This window comes from Python bivittatus, unplaced genomic scaffold (assembly GCF_059951505.1).
Source record: "Python bivittatus isolate LINGU-HERP-01145 unplaced genomic scaffold, Pbiv_v1 ctg000610_np1212, whole genome shotgun sequence".
NCBI classification, from domain to species: Eukaryota; Metazoa; Chordata; class Lepidosauria; order Squamata; family Pythonidae; genus Python; species Python bivittatus.
In genome coordinates this window covers 57,676,298-57,698,842 of record NW_028277088.1, presented here as the reverse complement: position 1 = coordinate 57,698,842, position 22,545 = coordinate 57,676,298, and the positions used below count along the sequence as shown (strand labels likewise).

The 22,545-nt window shown below is 38.3% G+C and overlaps 1 long non-coding RNA gene across 2 annotated transcripts in view; it reads right to left on the bottom strand.

Annotated features, from left to right (window-relative positions):
- Window positions 1-204: 204 nt before the first annotated feature.
- The window catches only part of LOC112543013 (uncharacterized), a 29,890-nt gene continuing 7,549 nt past the window's right edge, over window positions 205-22,545 (bottom strand). Inside the window, exons 1-4 of one of the 2 annotated variants that reach the window (XR_015797853.1) lie at window positions 13,549-13,628; window positions 9,669-9,805; window positions 7,114-7,236; window positions 205-997 (exon numbers count right to left, since the gene is read on the bottom strand). This is a non-coding gene — a long non-coding RNA (uncharacterized LOC112543013). Of the gene's footprint in view, window positions 998-7,113; window positions 7,237-9,668; window positions 9,806-13,548; window positions 13,629-22,545 lie in introns of those variants that run through there. The other variant, XR_015797852.1, reaches the window with a different exon arrangement.

Genomic DNA, 22,545 nt, shown 5'->3' with positions numbered 1-22,545 from the left:
AGGTTCAAAAATAGTCTTCCAAAAACTGCATGTAAATTAAGAACCTCTATTTGAGAGAAATTAATTGGGAGCGTTTTGATCCCAAAAACATGGTTAATGAATAACTGAGCAGTCTCTAGTAGGGGAGGGGGGTAGAGTAGGGGATAGGTTATCCAAATAAAGAATCAAATAAGAGCCAAAAATGTCAGGAAAAAATATTCTTCATACATCTCACAAAGACTGAAGGAACATTCACCAAACCATAAAGCAATACTGCATATGCAATTTTCCATAATACATATCAATGGCAGTTAAGTGTTTGTAACCCTCTCTTATGCAAATCGGGTTGAAAGCCCTTCTAAGATCCAAACTGGTAAAAATATCAGTTTTCTATAACTGTTCCAAAATGAGAGGAAGGAGGTAATGATCTCTAATGGTCACAGAGTTACAAAATCTATGGTCATGAACTACAGCTCTTTTGAAGACACAGGGGATTGGCATTTAGAAGGTGCCCCTTCCTTCCTCCATACATCAGTGTAATCAGAGTATTTAATAGATAAAACAGAAGGGACGTTTTGGCAAGATGGAGGTGAACTTTAGATATATGATAGAAGACTCTATAACATTGGTTATGTGCCCTGAATCAACCAGGGCTTTAAGTTTTATTACAGATACAGTTTGAGAGCAAAGAGTAACCGGTATTATCAAATGTCATTGCTGAGCATTCTATATCTGAACTCCCCTTGTCAGATCCTCAACTCTGAGCTCATGTAGGGGAGGGCTACTGTTTCCCAACAAACAGATCTTGCAAAGCTGGGAACTGACTTGCAACACTTCAGCCCATAGCTTCAACACTTCACAGTTGATTCAGGGCAGGAAAGCATGATGAGGCAAGCTAGTACAAACTGTTCCAAAGTCCCACAATATAAACAAAGACCTTGTGTGCATCTGTATTGCTTTTCTGACAGTGGAGGCCTCAGAATGTTCCAAGTTGCATGGGTCTGTCACCTGAAGACTGCTAAATAGGTAGAGGAAGAGGAAAGGGGTAAAGTGAGAGAATAGTCATTACTCTCTTACTTCTTACAATTAAACATTTTCTCAGCATTTTTATCTTTTAACTGTTGAGCTAATCTATCCCTCATGTGATATTTTCCTAAGGTCAGTCTTCCCATAGAAATTAATGGCTACGATGTATCCCTTGGGCTTAAGGTACAACTATAGTCAAGTATCATTGACTGAGAACTTCAGGGGAGCTGTTTGTACTAACTGTTGCACAGCTCTGCTGAAGAGATTAAAAAGAAAACTACTGAGATGATAATGCTAATAATAATACTATTCATGAAAGTGTTATGAGCACTTAACATTTGTGTTAAGATTATAAACACTGCAAAATATCATTTGGACCTCAGTAACCTTGAAGAACAGAGTAATACCTTGGGAAGATGCATTAAGTTTTAAGGTTTTTGTGAATGACTAAAGCTTAGAAAATGCAGTGGATCACATATTATCATGAAATATGGAAATAATTTGCCTGCAAGTCACATGCAAACTTCTTTCATTTACATAAGAGAACTGATAAATGGTGACATATATTCTAACTTTAGCTAACAGAGGTCATTTATAAATAAATATATATATTCTTATTTTTACATGCTTTATCCTTTCTCTTTCTCTTTGAAAGTGTGCTTATGTATTCCAAATCAGTCATTCCCTTGGCCAAGAAATGCTTAGCAAATTGCAGTTTTAGGGATGGGGTAGCTGGCAACTTGGCCAATCTTCAAAAATCCTGATCAGACCTGGTCTGTATTTAGATTGGAAAACATCAGGGACTCTTAGGGCTGCAAACAAGACTGAAATTTGAAAAATCATTCTAAAGAAGGCAAATCACTTCTCTGCTGTTACCAAGAAAACTAAATGGATATGTTAATGTTGTCACCAGAAGTCAGATTCAGCTTGAAAGGCAGTGGAGTCCATGGAGAGGGAGGTCAGGTTGGCAAGATGGTGGGCGTTGCAATTTAAGCCCCACTTGTTTAGCAAGAGCGTTGGAGTTACCTTTGAGAGGGTCTTTGTTTAAATTCACCAAACTGAATGTTGGTGATGAATGGAATTAAATTATTTTGCTTAATCAAGAATGGGCCAGTGGATCCAATGAGACCTAACATTAAATCAATCTTTGCATCTGTGCTTAGGATTTTCATTTCTGCAATAAATAATTTGAGAGAATCTAACATTTCAATTGTGAGGGAATAACTTAGAGACATTTGCAGGGGAAAACTGGCATGCAAGCAGGTAGTATTTCTTAAACCTCCACTCTAAAAACTTTCTTTGAACAAAAAAAAAGCTCAGCTGAAGTTAATAAATCTTTCCAGTGCCTACAGGGGGACAATGAACCAGAACTCTGACTGTTTCCAGGACAGGTAGGGATGGATTGATATTTTGGTTGCTTTGTGGTCTAGCTATAATTTTGGGGGGATTCCTTCACTTTTGGGTAGGCAAGGACAAAGAAAATGTTGCATATTCCATTACTTTAAGAGTACTGAAGACTCACCCATATCTGTTAAAGTTGGCATAAAGTTGCAAATAGTTAACCAATTAATGAACCAATGGAATATGACAGTAGATGAAAAGGGCTCTATACTCCAGTCACTTAGGATTGACTGGAAAACAAGCACATCCAATATGGTTTTATTGGACCAGCTGAAATCGGAATGTCTTGGTGGATTGCCTTGGCACCATATTTATGTCTTCAGTGCTTACTGGCTAAGTTTTGGCAAATCACTCTCAGCCCAGACTATGTCCTTGGGTTGTTGTGGGGGGAAATGGGAGAAAGGAGCACTATGTGGACTGCCTTGAGCTTCTGAATGAAAGGCAGGATATGAATCTAATGAATAAATATGACTGGAAACCCTTATGGACTTTTTGCATAAAAAAAGAAAATGATTTTGTGACTTATGGTTTTGATGATTAGAAAGAATAGGTTATAGAAAGAAGGGAATTATGATGTAATCTTAGAGAGAGAAGTTTGATTAGAATTGTATATATGACTGCCAAGAGGAAGATCGGAAACCATTTCTTTATATTTCATCTGTTTTCTGTTCTTTTACTTTCTTTTTCTTTTTTTTAATCTCCTTTTTTCTTTGTCTCTTTTTCCTTTCCTTTCTTTTTTTCTCTTTCACATTTACTATATCATTTTCTTTGAATGTACCTATTAAATATATAAAATCTTTTAATAAAAACTATTTTTTAAAAAATCTAACGAGTAAATATAGAAACAAAGGCAGCAGTGTCTGTCTTGATTGCCTGTCCTTCATGAGGTCCTAAACTCTGTTGACCTGCATACCTAATCGTGCTGAAAAAGAGGAGGGTAAATCAAAGATAGGCAGACACAAACACATGCCAGATTTTGAGCACAGGTAAAGTCTTTTTGATTGGCTTCCAATAATGTCATAGAGTAGGAATCATGGCATATACGTGAACACATAAACTGTTTTTACTGAAAAATTCAGCAGAAGTCTGTGAATCTCTATAGAAAATTCTTCATTCCAGTAATAATACTTTGTGGAGTAGAACAACTTTGATGTGTAAGCTAATTTTAAACTGTTGAGATCTAAAACCTCTTAAATTAAAGGTTTCAAAGCACAGAGTAAGCTTAAGGGAAGCTGTTTTCAGAGCTTTTTGCATTTTTATTCTTAATAAGTTTACCTGGCTCTTTGATGAAGATCTCAAGACAATGTGTTTCTTTGTTCATTTGCTTGGCCTAAAGGTCATTATAAATTTTCCATTTTTTCAATCATTTTCTATCTTAGTTTAAAATAAATTCTGATTCATCTTTTCTCCTTCAATGAAAAGTGCACAATCATACTTCCTTAGTGGCACCCTCTGTGCCATGAACTGTATCAACAGGGATTCAGAGCAAGAGGAAGGAACTTTTGAGTCTATACAGCCATATTTGAGGCTTGCCTCAATCTATGCAATCATTTTTCATTTTAATATTGTTTCTTGTACAATTTAAATGCACAGCAGCAAGCTAGTTGGGTTAAAGTGCTCTTTAATCTAAAGAGGTGTTGCACTGGAATGGCCTCCTTTGGGCCTCACCATGATGCATTACTTTTTCCTTTAAATCCATGTAGATAATGAAGCCGCATAGCACCAGCACTCAGAATGGGATTATTAATAGTATGCATTTGAGGTATTCAGATAAAAATAATATGTGCCTTCTCTGTGAAATTCATAAAGCTTTTCATGCACATAGCAATGGCCTGTCTATGATTAAGACAAATTTTCTACAGACTGCATTCCAAAATGTGCCTGTTAAAAGTGACGATAACTAAGAAGGAGTTGGAAGGCATGGAAAGAGATGTCACCATCTTGTGTTTTCCTTCAGACAACAGTTGTCTGGGTTCAGTTCTAAATACAATGAGTTTGGATCATCTCTTATTGGACTGCACAAATCAATATATATAATTCTAAAACAGAGTTTCCCAATCTGTAGCCATGTAATTTGCAAATAGACCCAATGGTATTCTGTGGGTGGTGAAAGCAGTACAGTCTGCCTGCCTGCCTGCCTGCCTGCCTGTCTATATCTATCTATCTATCTATCTATCTATCTATCTATCTATCTATCTATCTATCTATCTATTGGACCACCCTTCTGCAATTGTCTCTGCCTCTGTTAAACATTGCCATCTAGTGGGACTGAGGAAATGTGCCTTCTCTGTTGCTGCCCCCGCCCTCTGGAACAGCATCCTTCTAGAGATACTAATGGTGCTGACTCTCCTGGAGTTCTGGAAAGCCCTTACAACCTGGCACTGTTCCCAGGCCTGGGGGGCGGGGGGTGTCAATGGTCTTATTGAGGTGTTTGTGGAGCCCCTTTCATATCTCTACATGTGTGTTTAATTGTTTTTATTGTTTCTGGATTTTGTAAGCTGCCAAGAGTCTAATAGAGTGGGCAGCTATAACAAATTTAACAAATTTAAATATATATATATATTTATGCCTAGAAATAACCTTTTAAACTGAAAGCATACATCCTCATAATGCTTTGTCCTAAAAAAGTCTTTCCTAAATCCTTTTCTTAACGGTCTTCAGTTCCTCTCCCAACAGCTCAATTATTATGGTCTGAAATTGCAAACATTAAAATCCTCTTATAAAAGATGGAATTGTACCTCTAAGGTATCTTTTTATGAGAGCAGCAAGAAAAAGAAAATACCATTTAAAAGAAACCAAAATGGGGCATGTAATCATTTTTGAGAGGAAAGCATTTTTTGCATTATATACTCCACTATTGTTCAGTCATATGCTTTTGGATATTCTCCATATCTTATTTTCTATGTTTATTTTTTAAAGATGTATTGATTTTTTTTCAAGTGAATAGATACATTAAGCTTCAGAAGATGCATATTTTGGAAAGATCCTACATGCTTCATAAATTAACCACAGAGAACAAATTCATGTGTTAATTTTAACTGATGTGCTTGAAAGTGCTTGAAAGCCAATTACCTTGTCTATAAGTTTTCAGAGTCACGTCTTGAAGATTTGTTAGTTTCATATTTTGAAAAGAAAATAAATTCAGCTACACATATGCATCATTTGGTAGCTGCAATGTCACAAACACTTTCCATGTGTTTATTTCATCACTTGCAGCAGCAAAGCGTATTAGAGAGCACAAAAACCCTTCTCCAGTCTCCTCATATGTGCCTGGCTGCTTGAAATCCTCAGGGGTTCACTATAAAAATTCAAGGTAACTATAAATTCAGCTTAATTGTCCATCTAGCAAACATTTACTTCTTTATCTTTTTTCTTTTTCCTTACATTCTTAAACTAAAAATGCCAGACATTGAATCTGGGCCACTTTACAAATATATTTCTATTTTGTTACAAGCCCTCCCTAATTGCTACCTTGTTGGTAACGAATCTGTTGAAAGAACGGTATAGATATAATGTTTACGGATGAACATCCAAAACCAACAGTTACAGGCACTTGAAAAATAATACTGTAAAAGAATATAGTTCAAAAACTCTTGCACTTATTTTTCTGAAACTTAGCACTTTCCTTCAATGACTTGTTCATTTTTTAATTTTGGCAATAATGTTTAGTTTTCATTCTGTATAAATTTAGAAAGCTGGGGAGTTGTTTGAATAGAGTGATATCTATTCCCCATGCTGGCTGGAGAATTCTGGGAGTTGAAGTCCACGCATCTTAAAGTTCCTAAGGTTGAGAAACACTGAGCCAACTGTTTAATTTGTTGGCCAGTGACCATACTTTCTGCCTGTCTGCTACCTCTCTCTCTCCTGTCTTCTGCAAGATTTAGCTCATTTCTGAAATTAATCCTGTTTTTTTCTCCCTATGACCCTTGTTCCTCTGACTCTAACATTATCCAATGTCCCAATGGCTTTGTACTTTCTTTCTTGCTGCCCCTTAAGCCCAAGCCCTCTTTTAAAGAACAGTATGCATTCCTCCTTCTCTCTTCCATTCCAGGTCCAGTGAAGAAAAGCAACCAACCAAATACAGACTTTAACATCCCAACACAACGTTGACCTCTTCCTTAAGCTTATGGCTTAGCCTTTTAGCCCTCAGCTCCACCTGAGATATGAAGCCCAAGTAAGCATGAGAGGGCTTAGCCTTCTCTTTCTTTCCCTTTCCATTCTCCCCACCACCCAATGAAATTTAAAGTACTGCAGTTTTGTGCAGTTTGGGTTATACGATTCACCAGAGCCAAGGCAATCATCCTTTACATCTTCTGACAAATTCTGAAGCATAACAAACAAATGATATCAGTATTTTTCTTTTTTAAAGTAGCAGTTACCATCAATTGTATTTCTGTTCTTGTGTGACAGTTTGGGCATTTACATTTAGGGCATCAGAAACTTAGTACATGCCACAGATGTATTTCACATGCTATTTTCTGTGTCATATTCATTTTCTTTTTCTAATATCTAAATATCTATTTGAACAAGCAGAAAACTGGATCCACAAACATCTTACTCTGAAAAAAAACTTTAAGACTGAATTATACAGAAACACCCCAGGGGTTTTACAGCTAACAAAATAACATGAGAAAGATAAGTTTAAGAAATATTTAAAAAATTACTTTCAATAATATTATGAAAATGACCACTATTTGGGCATATTACCAAATGGAAGGCTGCTCCACTTGGCTTTAGCAAACTAGGAATGCTTCTGTTCCCTTCAGGATTTCAGTCCATTGCCTTGTGCTCTACAATCTTGAGGGTATCCTCATCTTTCTTGCCCCATGGCTGCAACAGGGTAGCATTCAGAGACATAAAATCATTATTTTCATGTTCCAGTGTGATGTGGAATAAGACTTAATTCTTCACTGTTTTAGGACAGTGTTTCTCAACCTTAGCAACTTTAAGATACATGGACTTCAACACCCAGAATTCCCCAGCCAGCATGGGGAAGTCCACATATCTTAACGTTTCCAAGGTTAAGAAACACTGTCCTAAAATGTCGTCATACCAAATGGTGGCCATTGAGAACAAACAATTCCTTTGTCATCTTACTGTTGGGGCATGCAAGCTAGCCCTGCCTCCCATAAGTATGTGCATATTTATGTACTGTATATGCTTTCTGAGGAAAAATGATATTATGTGAATGCTTTACAATGCTTTCCTTCCTGCTAATCAAAAACATGGGTGCTGCACTACTCTTTTATAGTAGATTTTCAAAATCTTTCTCCTTGAAACACTTCCCTGAATTACAGTGCTGTTCTTTAATAAAAGAATAACTTCGCATAATGAGGCTGGAAAGTACATCACACTAGGAAACATAATATATTGCTTAAAATAAAACTCAGTTCTGAGAAATCATTTTTTAGTCATTAAACATGATGAAGCTTTTCATAACACTCTTACTATAATTCAGGCAATTTTTCCATGGTGCACAGGTACATAGCAGGCCATTTCTTTTGTCAAAAATTGATGAAATAGATCTCTGCTTCTATTAGGATGATAGAAATTATAGCATAGCCTATGGAACCTCATTTAGCTATATGCTAGTGGAACAATATGTTTAAATCCCATTTCCACAATTAACTAGTTATTTTGGCCAAACCGAGGACAACATATCATCTCTTTCACATCTGGAATGTGAAGATGATATAAAGCTACTTGATAGGCATTTTAAAGAGTATTCCAATAGTACATTGCAATAAGGACAGGATAAACTTTTATCCTGCTTTTTCTAATTCACCTTCACAGGAAACTTAAAAGTTAGAAACATTGTTTTCTTCTCCACAAGAGAACTTCTCTAACACCTTATTCTTTTGGTTATTCTTTTCTGTATCTTCTCCATCTCTACAACATCCTTTGAATGAATTAATGAATAAATAAATAAATATCCAAGAAAGAAAAGAGATTAAAGTAGAAAAAGTAAAAAAGTTAATGAGGAAGATTGCAAGCATTATGACATTAAGTAAAAATTTCAGAGTTACATTGGTTTGGTTCTACATAGTAACATATCTTATGTGAATTTAAACATTCAGATCATTATTAAAATCAAGATAATATGCAACAGTTAATGACAATAACCAAAACAGTAGTATAAATTATAAAATAAAATATTACATTTGCTTCCTAGTCTCAAAAAATCTATCCTTATTTAGCTAGTCATAGAGAAACTTAATAGTTAAAACCTTACCTTAGAAGAAACCCAAACTCTGCAACATTCTTTTAGCCATGTATTCTAAATATAGTCACACTACAGATTTATATAAAAGGCCATTTTACTTTAATTGCCTTCCTACTGATTCCTGCTACAGCATCTATTTTCTTATTATTCACTGCAAGTTCAGGCCTATTAAAGTATATATGAACTTTGTATTCTCTATGCCAATGTGCACCACTTTGCTCTTACTTGCCTTGAAGTACAACTGCCATTTCCTTCTTAATTTTTGTATTAGGCTTATAAAATCATTTCTTGTAACCTCTACAGTTGTTTTATTTCCCTACTGAAAAGAGTAGTTCAGGCCCAGGTTTCTATCTAACATCTTCCATAGTAGACAGATGCAAGGGATTTATTTGGTTTCTCTGCAGTTCCCTTATTTCATTTTGAACTTCTGCCATGCAACAATTTCCTGGATCAGTTTCCTGCTTTAATCTTTTTTTTTTTTCTTGTTCATCTTAATGCTTTTTCCCATATGATTGTAAAGCCTCTTTTTCATCCTTTACTGACTATATTTCTTTTGTCAAAGTTTATGTTCTTTTTTGCAATGTTCATTTGGACAAAACTTCCACTTTTTGAAGAAGACATCTTGCCTGTAACAGCTTCTCATACTCTGCACATTAGCCACCCTTGAACTTAACAGCATCTTTCCTGATTTATAGCAAGCATTTTACCTGACCTTCCCTCTTTATTCTCCCTTTCAACTCTCTCCTTCCAATCCTCTTCAAAAGTTTGCTCCTTTGAAGTCAAATGTGACTATATTGGAGCTTGGGGTGGGGGGGCGGTGGGCAATTGTCCATGTATGTATATGCTGAATACAATGGCATTAATAGTTGTTATTTTTAACTTTTTGGGTAACTTTTGTATCTTTGACAAGATTCTGGGCAATATTTAAGATTAACATCAGGCCTGCTTCCTTCTTGTTTGGTCTTTGACTACCCATTTTAGGACATAGTTATTTGGGATCTTGCTTGTCACAACACAGGCAAAAAAAAAGAACAAATACCTGTTCTAAAGTGGCTTAACTAATGGGCTAAAGTTCAATTTGCAAAATAATTTTGTTTCCTCCTCAAACAGTGGAAAGCTGTGCTAGGCAACCCCATCTTTATGGTACACAATATTCCAGCAGATTGAAGTGTTGTCCTAAAAGCAAAAAAGAATAACATTGGTGAATTATTTGATCAGGTTATCTGCTTCAAGGATGAAAATATTATCCTGAAAAACACTAAATGTGCCACTGCTCATAATGCCAAAGACAAAAATTGCAACACAAATTAAATGAGATTTTAAACATTTCTAACTCTAGTAGCCCCTTCATGGATCACTGCCTTGTGTAACTCAGTGAAGCCATGAGCTATACCGTGCAGGGCCACCCAAGACGGACAGGTCATGACAGAGAGTTCTGACAAAATGTGGTCCACTGGAGAAGGAAATGGCAACCCACTCCAGTATCTTTGCCAAGAAAATCCCATGGACAATGTTAAAAGGCTAAAAGATATGACGCCGGAAGATGAGCCCCTCAGGTCGGAAGGTGTCCAATATGCTACTGGGGAAGAGCGGAGGGCAATTCCAAGTAGCTCCAGAAAGAGTGAAGCAGCTGGGCCAAAGCCGAAAGGACGTTCAGCTGTGGATGTATCTGGAAGCGAAAAGAAGGTCTGATGCTGTAAAGAACAATATTGTATAGGTACCTGGAATGTAAGATCTATGAACCAAGGCAAGCTGGATGTGGTCAAACATAAGATGACAAGATTGAACATCGACATCTTGGGAATCAGCGAACTGAAATGGACGGGAATGGGTGAATTTAATTCGGGTGACCATTATATCTACTACTGTGGACAAGAAACCCTTAGAAGAAATGGAGTTGCACTCATAGTCAATAAGAGAGTGGGAAAGGCAGTAATGGGGTACAACCTCAAAAATGACAGAATGATCTCAGTGCGTATCCAAGGCAAACCATTCAATATCACAGTTATCCAAGTCTATGCCCCAACCACTGATGCTGAAGAAGCTGAAGTTGACCGCTTCTATGAAGACCTACAACACCTTCTAGAACTAGCACCAAAAAAAGGTGTCCTTTTCATCATAGGGGATTGGAATGCTAAAGTAGGAAGTCAAGGAGTAATCGGAATAACAGGCAAGTTTGGCCTTGGAGTACAAAATGAAGCAGGGCAAAGGCTAATAGAGTTCTGTCAAGAGAACAAGCTAGTCATAGCAAACACTCTTTTCCAACAACACAAGAGACGACTCTACACATGGACATCACCAGATGGTCAATACCGAAACCAGATTGATTATATACTTTGCAGCCAAAGATGGAGAAGCTCTATACAGACAGCAAAAACAAGACCAGGAGCTGACTGTGGCTCAGATCATGAGCTTCTTACTGCAAAATTTAGGCTTAAATTGAAGAATGTAGGGAAAACCACTAGACCACTCAGGTATGACTTAGATCATATTCCTTGTGAGTACACAGTGAAGGTGATGAATAGATTTAGAGGATTAGATTTGGTAGACAGAGTGCCTGAAGAACTATGGACGGAGGTCCGTAACATTGTACAGGAGGCAGCAACTAAAACCATCCCAAAGAAAAAGAAATGCAAGAAAGCAAAATGGCTGTCTGATGAGGCTTTACAAATAGCTGTGGAAAGAAGGAATGTGAAAAGCAAGGGTGAAAGGGAAAGATATAAGCAACTGAATGCAGATTTCCAGAGAATAGCAAGGAGAGATAAGAAGGCCTTCTTAAATGAACAATGCAAAGAAATCGAAAATGGGGAAGACTAGAGATCTCTACAAGAAAATTGGAGATATGAAAGGAACGTTTAGTGCAAAGATGGGCATGATAAAGGACAAAAAAGGCGGGGACCTAACAGAAGTAGAAGAGATTAAGAAGAGGTGGCAAGAATACACAGAAGAACTATACAAGAAAGATCTTAATGTCCCTGATGTCCACGCTGGTGTGATCACTGACCTTGAGCCAGACATCCTAGAGAGTGAAGTCAAGTGGGCCTTAGGAAGCATTGCTAACAACAAAGCTAGTGGAGATGACAGTATTCCAGCTGAGTTATTTAAAATACTAAAAGACGATGGTGTTAAAGTGGTGCACTCAATATGCCAGCAAGTTTGGAAAACGCAACAGTGGCCACGGGATTGGAAAAGGTCAGTTTATGTTCCAATTCTAAAGAAGGGCAATGCCAAAGAATGCTCAAACTATCGCACAATTGCACTCATTTCACATGCTAGCAAGGTTATGCTCAAAATCCTACAAGCTAGGCTTCAGCAATACATGAACCGAGAACTACTGGATGTACAAGCTGGGTTTCGAAGAGGCAGAGGAACTAGAGATCAAATTGCCAACATTCGCTGGATCATGGAGAAAGCACGAGAGTTCCAGAAAAATATCTACTTCTGCTTCATTGACTATGCAAAAGCCTTTGATTGTGTGGATCACAACAAACTGTGGCAAATTCTTAAAGAGATGGGAGTACCAGACCACCTTACCTGTCTCCTGAGAAATCTGTATGCGGGCCAAGAAGCAACAGTTAGAACCAGTCATGGAACAACCGATTGGTTCAAAATAGGGAAAGGAGTACGACAAGGCTGTATACTGTCACTCTGCTTATTTAACCTATATGCAGAGTACGTCATGAGAAATGCCAGGCTGGAAGAATCACAAGCCGGAATTAAGATTGCAGGGAGAATCATCAACAACCTCAGATATGCAGACGATACCACCCTAATGGCAGAAAGTGAAGAAGAACTAAAGAGCCTCTTGATGAGGGTGAATGAGGAGAGTGCAAAAGCTGGCTTGAAACTCAACATTAAAAAAACTAAGATCATGGCATCTGAACCCATCAATTCCTGGCAAATAGAAGGGGTAGAAATGGAAGCAGTAACAGACTTCATTTATTTGGGCTCCAAGATCACCGCAGACGGAGACTGCAGCCATGAAATTAAAAGACGCTTGCTCCTTGGGAGGAAAGCTATGGCAAGCCTAGATAGCATACTAAAAAGCAGAGACATCACCTTGCTGACAAAGATCCGCATAGTCAAAGCTATGGTTTTTCCAGTAGTAATGTATGGCTGTGAGAGCTGGACCATAAAGAAGGCTGAGCGCCGAAGAATTGATGCCTTTGAACTGTGGTGCTGGAGAAGACTCTTGAGAGTCCCCTAGACTGCTAGGAGGTCAAACCAGTCAATCTTAAAGGAAATCAACCCTGATTGCTCATTGGAAGGACTGATAATGAAGCTCAAGCTCAGATACTTTGGTCACCTAATGCGAAGAGAGATCTCTTTGGAGAAGACCCTGATGCTGGGAAAGATTGAAGGCAAAAGGAGAAGAGGACGGCAGAGGATGAGATGGTTAGATAGCATCACTGAAGCAATGAGCATGAAACTGAGCCAACTCAGGGAGACAGTGAAGGACAGGAAGGCCTGGCGCAATATGGTTCATGGGGTCACGAAGAGTCGGACACGACTTAACGACTAAACAACAACAACTCTAGTAGAGAGCTTGAAATGGCTGTATTTCAAAGAAGCCCATACATGCTGGCTCTTTAGATATGTGATTTGGGTGCCTTGTGCTTTCCCTGACATCATCCAAAGATCCTTGGTTCAGGACTTTCCTTTAGAGTTTTTTTTTTTTTTTGTTCTAAAGAAGGCAACCAGATGGGAAAGGCTAGAAGGAGAGAAAAAAGGGAGGGGATTTTGGCTGCATAGTTTGTCAACTTCAGTATTAACAGAAATGACCCATGTATGGTGACTTCTTCACTTTTGCCAAAGTAATATCCCAGTTCTACTTCTGGGGACCCTCTCCTTTGCCCAGCAACCCCAATGTGCATAAGCCACCATCACCCATTTGAAATCATACACTTCACAAGCCATACCCATCATTCTTGGAATACTTCTTTAGGACTGAATAGATGACGGTGGCACTGCTTGGTTTTGGTTCCTTGGCTATCAGTTTCTATCTGGGTTTCAGGCAGAACAAAAGAAAGAGCAGAAAGGGCAAAGGTAATTCAAAATTTCAAAATAACTTGAAAAGCGTTCCAGGAGAACAAAACTGCAAACATTCAAAGGTGGCATTTTGGCATATGAGTTCTTTGCTTACCTGCACTTTGACTGAAACTTCTTTGCCAAAACTGAGCTCAGGGACCAGCAAAGCATTTCAAAATTCAGGGCAAAATAAGCAGTTACTGATAAGTGGTGAGATACATAGTACAAATAGCAGGAATAAGTATGGACGAATAGATATAAAGTTGTCAATTGCCAGTTTCTCTTTCCAGCTGATTTCTGTCTTTCTATAATTCCTGGTTCTTTCTGTACCATTTTTCTTCGAGTGCTTACAACTCTAAAACATGTCCTTGTGACAATATTAAGAAGTCTACCAAATGGTAATAATGTGTGTAGAAATAAGATCTAAAACTGAGAGAGCGATTTAAGAAAAAAAGTTTATTTTTGCCCTTTAAGTTTTGCCCTACCCATTAAGACAAATTTCTGGATAGTGTCTATATTGGCTGTTGTGCATTTACGCATGATGAAAACACAGCCTCCTTGACCTGATATTCCTCTCTAGGTATCCATCAACAGCAATCAGGTCCAGAATGACTGCCTCAGAACCCCATATGTTCTTTAGAAGCCTGCTGCTCCGTTCCAGAACTCTATTACCGCCCACCCAAACAAAACCAAAAGCTTCTGAGAGATTACCATTCCTTGCTGCTGTTTTGCTCCCGGAATTACAGTTTAAAATATGACAAGTGGCAAAATAACACTCCAAACATATCACCTGGAACCACACTGAACATTTAAAACAATGCCACTTGAAATGGCCACATGGTGCTCTTCAAATAGAATACTCAAAAAGCATGTTTTGTTCCAAACAAGAACACTTGAAATGGCTTGTACTCTGCACATGCTTATCAGATCCATAACTGGAGCATATTAAAGATATTCAAATATATTCAAATGTAAATGAGATGAAAGCAAATTGCATTTTCATACTGATGCTATCCACTATTTTTGAATGCACTCCCTAGGACATCATTCAAAGGATAAATACATTTGAGTGCCTTTGTCTTAGGCCATCCTTATCCAAGGACATTGTCTAAGCTTCGTAATGCACTGAATGAGAGTGAACAAATGGAAAATAAATTACATAAGATGGAGGTGTGGTTGGTCAATAGAAATCCAATTTTGGGATTCTGAATGGCGTTGTGCACCACTTGAAAGAGTTCCAATTATTTATAAATCTCCATATGAAAGCAGTGGCAAGGAACATGTTTGCTGCAACAGCACTTGATTGACTGGATTTTCATAGTTATCTATGCCTTGGTTAGCCATGATTACATATATTCTATATAGAGCTAACCATGAACAATGTTTAGAAGCTCCAAATGATGCAAAATGTGGCAGATGATCACCAACTAGATAGACTACTAGGATTGTATCACACCATGTTGATATGTCATGGTGGATCTTCAATTGTATTCTGGAAACAATTCAAAGTGTGTTTAATGGCAAGGCTGTTCTGCACAGCACAGGTTTTTACTGCTTTTATTGCTGCACTTTTCAGGACACTGTGCCTAAAAATAATAAGGTTATAGGCATTATTTTTAAAAATGATATTGTAAAAGAATATAGCTCAAAAACCCTTACAATAATTTATTCCCCCTGCCTTAAAACTCTGGTCTGGCTATAAATCGCATTCCATAATCTTAAGAAACCTCAACGTTACATCCATCCGTGATTTTTCTCATGCATTCCTACAGGAAAACCTAAGTCTTTTGTTCTGCATCATGAACTACATCTGGGCACCACGTTTGACTGAAGCATCCCTTAAGCAGACCAGAGTGGATAATGACAACTATCTGGCAACAAAGAGCTATGTCAGAAATGATCCCTAATTAAATATTTGAAATATATAACATTACCCCTACCAAAATGCATGCAATATTACAAAATGGATAGCTAACAAGGGTAGTTCCAAACTGAAACAGTCTTTAGAAGTAATAATTACCAGTGTTGTGGCATTTGTACATATGAAAACTTTTGAATTACAGTTTGGAAAATGTTGAATGACATGAATATGTTCAGTAATAACATAGTTTGAACTGGAGTTCTATGTAGGCAATATTTAAAATGAATCAAAATTCTGCTGAGCTTCTGAAATTATTCTTAATTTTGTTTACCAACATAAAAGTACAAACAAAAGCTTTCCATTTTAAAATATATGATTTGACCAATCAAATTTCAGCTTCATTGTAACATAAATGCAGTTTTTTCATATCAGTAGACTATCATATTTTCTCTCAAGATGATAATCAGGCAAGCTATTTTTGGAGTGTTTCTGGGGATGCAATGCTGTTATACTATGCTTCCCTTTATAAATATTTTCCTCTCAGCTGAGATCATTATATAAAAAGTGTGGATAAAGAAAAATATGTTCTGGCTTGAATTGGACTGCTGGAATCCTTGCAAGTCAGAGAAAGACAAGGGAAACAATGTTTTTAAAGCTGTAGTAGTTGTAACCCAACTTCTCTTCAACATCCATTTGCTACAATAAATCATTGCACACAAAGTAAGATAGAGCCAAAAGGTGGCACTATTTCAAAAACAGATCAAAACCTGCATATATGCACATAGGAACTAATTTTGTGAGGAATTAAACTGATTCTGGGCCATGCAGCCATGCACATGACTGTAAAACAAAATGGGTATGCGGACCCCAGGATGTAAAACCTCTCCCTTTCCCACATATCAACTCTATTCATGCCCTTTTTCTCCTCTTAATCCATGTCTGTGCAAACACACATGGTACTCTCACTAACAGACTTTTTAAAAGCCTGTGTTTATATCAATGAGGACAATTTTCAACCTCCTTGTAGGGCAATGTAGCTTTAAATAGCTTTGGGGTGAATGTTAAAGGAAATGCTTTCATCTTACATTATCTGTTGATCAGGGGATGGAAAAGGTTCAGGACTTTAGAAAAGGAGAAAGGCCAGATTTGGCCAGTAGGCCAAAAGTTCCCAATGCCTGAGTTAATGATACTGAATATCCTAATACTGTAGTAAAATCAAAGGCTCAACTATGGTAGAAAGTGGACAATTATATAATCCATTTCAAGCAAATCCACTATGAGCTATATTCTGAGAAACAGTATTTCACACTTATGCTAGTGTGTGCTTCTGTACCAAGGTCAGATAACGTCCTGGCAGCAAAAAGCCAAACTTAAATGTTTTTGCAGAAGCTGAAAGTTATAATAGATGGGCAATGATGCAGATTACAGCTCTGAGTCAATTTCATGTCACAGTATCACACAACTCATATCTATCAACTAGATAACCTGTGACCCATTGGTTCATTTCAGAGATATTTCTTTGCCTAAACAGACAAATAGAATGAACAAGGGCAAAAAACAGTGGGAATGGGAGCAACTTCTGACTTCCTGATGGCTTTCCCCATTGACTTTCCTGGCAGGAAGCATTGTAAATGACAATCATATAACCGCAGCTGACCGCAGCAGCCCATTGGGTCGTCATTTCAGGGATGCAGGCAGTCCTTGCTTAACAATCACAATTGGGACCAGAATTTAAGTTGCTAAGCAATGCAGTTGTTCAGTGAGCCATCACACAAATGCTTCACTTAGCAACCTCAATCCCGGCACTCCTGGCACTCCCGGCTGCCATTGTTAAGTGAGAATCACAGGTCATTAGGTGAGGCAACTTCCTGCTAGCCTCCCACAATCAAGTCAGTGGGGAAGCCAGAAAGAAGTTGCAAGTCCCAGGCGCTGCGGGGTGTGTGTGTGTGTGTGAGAAGGTACATTGGAGGGTTGAGGAGGGTACGCAGGGGTGAAGTGCAACTCAGGTGTGTGAGGGCCTCAGAACCGCTTGGATTTTCAGCCCCAGAGCCAAGAGGTTTCTGAAGCCTTTCCACTCTGGAGCTGAAAATCCTCTGTGGCTGAAAATTCTGCTTGGATTTTGGCACAGGGCCTTTTCATCCAGCCCCTAGAGCCGAGAGGACTTGCTCTCATCTCTGGGGGCTGACTGAAAAAGCTCCGTGCCAAAATCCAAGCAGGATTTTATCACAGGGCATTTTCAGCAACCCCCCGAGTCAAGAGGACTCCCTCTCATCTCTGGGGGCTGGCTGAAAAAACTCCATGCTGAGAGTCCTCTCAACTCTGGAGGCTAGCTGAAAATGCCCTGTGCCAAAACCCTGCTGGATTTAGGCACAGAGCTTTTTCAGCCAGCTTCCGGAGTCAAGAGGGAGTCCTCTCAGCAAGTGACAGCAAGTTGCAACATTCCTTGCCAGCTTCCCCATTGACTTTCTGGGGAAGCCAGCAGGGAAGATTGCAATTGGTGATCACATAATCACTGGGTCCTTGGCAACCAATTCTAAGTGCAAACCAATTGCCAACGGCCCAGATCACAATCACATGACTGCAAGGGTGCTGCTGTGATGGACTGGAATGGAGGAAGGGGAGTGAAAACGGCAACGCTCTGGAGATAAGCGGAAAAAGCTGGCACATCCCTAAACATTCCAGAAGATAGTAGAGAGTTGTGCCTGGGAACTGCTAGTCAGTCTGAGAAGATTCTGTAACCAGGTGCTGGCAAATAAACTTTGCTGATTGAACCTGCATGATCTTTGGGCTCCAGGAGTTCTTTGGGCTAGGCCTGACAGCTGCAAAGGCAGCTTCAGGCATGGGTCATAAGTTCCTTCATTCACAACCATCGTAAATTCAAACAGTCGCTGAACGAATGGTCATTACGCAAGGACTACCTTTGTTTCCTTACCTAAGCAGAGTTATCATGAAAATTAATGCTTTTAATTTATAAAATTATTATAACTGTCGCCTCTCCTGCTTTCCTGGATTATATCCAAAATGTTTCCCATCCAGCTTCTGACTTGTCTTTTCTGCACATCTGATTTTCTCTTCTCCTGTACATGCAGAGGTACAAAGTGCTATGGGTATATGATCTGAATTCATCAAGGCCTCACAATCCAGAATATTTGACCAGGAAAAACTTTAAATATAATACTGAACTGAAAGGAAGAGACTGAGATAGCAAGTGTGGACCCACACAAAGATAGACATATGTATGTTAAATTGTTTTTAAAATGTTACTTGTTTTATTCATGTGCATTAAAATTAAATGTGCACATTAAAAAACTCCAGAGAGCTAAAGGTAGTAATTTGTTTAGTGTTTCTAATTAAATTCTATTGTAGAATTGAAACTTTTTTTAAAAAAATCCTGCTTTAATCCTCCAAAGGAGACAGTTTTTGAGTGACATAAAATATTAGAAGCATATATAATAAGCATTTCAATTAAGAAAAAATATATTAAATTTGCAGATTGGAATGTAGGATTTTGGGCACAATATTAGTGACCTATTTGAAAACTATGTCCATCATACTTAAAGTTTAAATTCTGAATAGTGGAAATAAATTGCTAGAATTCTGTCTGTATGATCTAATAAACCTACAGTATAACCACTTTTCCATAAATTCCATCAAATTCAGTGAAGTCCACTGTATCTTGCTTACTGAAAACATTTTTATCACTCATGCTAATTTTTACAGAATTCCTGGAGTGGCTTAATCTGTACCCCCCTTTTTAAAGAAAAATGGCTTGATTTCTGCCTTTTTCAGCTCCTCTGACTGAAAGAACAGTTGCTGTTTAGAGTAGAGCAATTGAAAAACATGAAAGCTAAAACATTAATTTTCCAGTTTTAATATTTCTCTTTTCTTAATCATCATTATAAATATGTAGTATATGCCATTAAATGCCATTCCCTTTCTCTCTGATGCACACACTCACTTGTGTTGCAAATCATATTTGCATTCTGCCCTTGAGTTTGGCTTGGTGTGATGTGCAGATACCTCTGCTGCAGGGGTGCCGCAGGGGCAGAAGCGGAGGAAGTCCCAGGTAAGGCACACAGGGGTGCTGCAGCGGGGTGGGGGAGGTCCTGGCAAGCCATGTGCGAGTTGGCAGAGGAGGGTGCTGCGGTGCATGTGGGGAAAGAGGGCACAGGGTGCATGTATGCGCAGGAAGGATGGCAAGGATCGCGTGACCACAGCTGACCACAGCAACACGGCAGCAGTGGAACAGCAGCAGTGCGGCAGCACTGAAGCAGCCACAACTTTCCCAAATTTCATTCCCACAGGAGTAAATGGGTCCCGGCATTCTGTAAGTTAGTCCATTTGAGGTACTTTGCTTCAAAAATGGTTGGCCTATCATGCACCTTTTTGCCCAATTGAAGGTTACAAACAGACACAAGAGTTTTAGTAGTATATAGATATATACTCTTTAATGATGTACTTTCCAATGGGGAACTTGGTGTCAATTTAAGATGGCAAATTCTTATTTGAATATTTATACAAGGAAGTCAGCATTTTATCACTACGGAAAAATAGTGAACACAAGAATGAGTTAAATATTCATCACTATTGAGAGTTATCTAAGGCCAGGACATAGGAAGATGATGAATGGAGATGAAGAGAAGAGTTCAGAAGCAACACTGCAGGAATTATCAAGAGAATGATTCAGTCGTGCTTGATTAGTCCAGTATGGTGTTTCTCAATCTTGGCAACTTTAAGATGTGTGGACTTCAACTTCTAGAATTCCCCACCATGCTGGCTGGGGAATTCTGGGAATGGAAGTCCACACATTTAAAGTTGCCAAAGTTGAGAAAAACTGGTCTAGTATTTTAAAGTCCAGCAGTATGCACAATATATAAGGAAGGAGATTGATAAAAGATAATGAGGAAAAATAAGGGAATGAAGGCCAGTTTATAGACAATATGGAGAAGAAACATTAGTGGAATTGTTTGGAAAGAAAAGAAAAGAAAAGAAAAAAGAAAAAAATATTAAAGAGTTCAATTTCAAATAAGAAATCCTAGCAGTTTCTATTATCCACATGACGTGGGATAGAAAATCCAATAGTTGGTTGGACTGTAATTGTGATAAATCTGATAGGCTAAATTCAATCACTGAACTGTGAAATAAAGAGAAGCTTCCCTTACAAACCAGCTCAGCATCTTTGTGATAGCCCCCTGGATGCCAAGTGGATGTTGAAAGCAGAATATTACTCTGTGCTCATTGCGGGACTAAGTGAAAATAGCTTCTCAAAGTTCTGATCAAAGTTCACTGCTTAGTCTCCAGGAAAAGGGGATAGGGAAAGGGAGATAGGATTTAACAATGGTAAATAACTCGATCAGATTTTTCTTTTTCCTAAGAAAAGTTACCTCAATTAATAATGATTAAAGCTATTTTTGGTGGTTAAAGAACAAGCGTATTATTCACCTTGGTGGTTAATTAAGGCTGGGGACTGGACAGCTGCCCTCAACCTTGATATCCTTCTGCATTCCCTAGGAGAGATTGGATTTAGGAGGCATTGTTTATGGTGTCTAGCCTTCCCACCATAGGAGTTTTCCTATTCAACAACAAAGCTATTGGACCAGGGCAGGGTTCTCCAAAGTGGTCAATATGGACCCCCAAGAGTTGATGGGGCTATCCAAGGGATTGATGCTATCGTTGTTATTATTATTAGTAGTATTATTAGTTAAAGTAGTATTTACTTATTTTCATGTAATAAATGTTTGGGGCTTGATGAACAATCTGAAACTTCATGAAGGGGTCGATGAGCTGAAGAGACTGGGGACCTGTGGTCTAGGGCAATCTTCTCAATAGGGATCTCCAGATGGGTTGGGACTATAATTGTTATATATCTGAGCACATTAGGTTGAGGAAGGCTGGCTAACGGTCCCTCGGGATTTCATGTTGTTTCCCCTTTCTATTTAAGATATACAGGAAGCCGCAGGATGAAGCAGCTTATAGTTCTAGGATTTGGTGCCATCCATATACTTTTTTTCTATCAAAAGTCAAGGAAGATAGTATGTTCTAAATTTGTGGCATGAAGGTTATGGACTGAACTGAAGCTAAATCCAGGCAAGACAGAGCTGTTCTTGGCCATGTGAAACTTACATGAGGAATAGGTATTGAACCTATACCAAATTGCTTACTGTCTCCCAAAGGTCTGTGTTATTAGCTTCTGAAGTTAGTAAACATCCTGAAGCCAGATAATATCAACCGCCCGTGCAACAATCCTTCTCATTTGTTAGATAGCACCAAATATTTTGCACCTCATTTGCTTTTGGTAAGATGCTGTATATGTGCCTGAATCATCATCTAATTCAGAATACAGTAGTCAAAAATTGACTGGGGGAATTATAGGAAACACTTGTCTATTTAAAATAATGCCACAGATATCAGTCTGTTTCTAGTTACAAATTCAGATGCTGTTTATTAGCTATAAAGCCTTATGTGTCTTTGGTCCAGCTATCTAAAAGATCACATTTTCTTCTTACAAGCCCCATCAGGATTTCAAAGGTTCTTTGGGACAAACCACTGGGACTGCCACCATGCTAATGGGGTGGCTGCTTCCAAACACTGGAATTCCCTGTCTGAGGAAGTCAAACTAGCCCTCTCACTGTTATCTTTCTCTGTAGTATCTGTCACATTTGTTTAAAGGACTATTGCTTGTTAGTTGATTTATTTCTTGAGTTATACAGCTGCTGTCTAATTTGCTTTTTAAAATATTATTATTATTACTTACTTTGAGCACAACATTTTGGTGAAGTGTGGCTTTAATAAATACCTAAATAAATATTTGAGCCAGTACTGGACCCAGTATCCTATTCAAAGATTTCCCATCCAGTGAGGAGATATTAAGTTTCATTCACCTCACTAATTTTCTTCCATCATCCAGTCAAAAATAAATTAGTCTGCTTTCTGCCAAATCTCAGTAGAGCAGAACTCAAAGGTCTGCCTAGGAGACAATGCCATACCTATGCAGCCTTAATAGCTTCCCTGAATATATGTGTCCAAG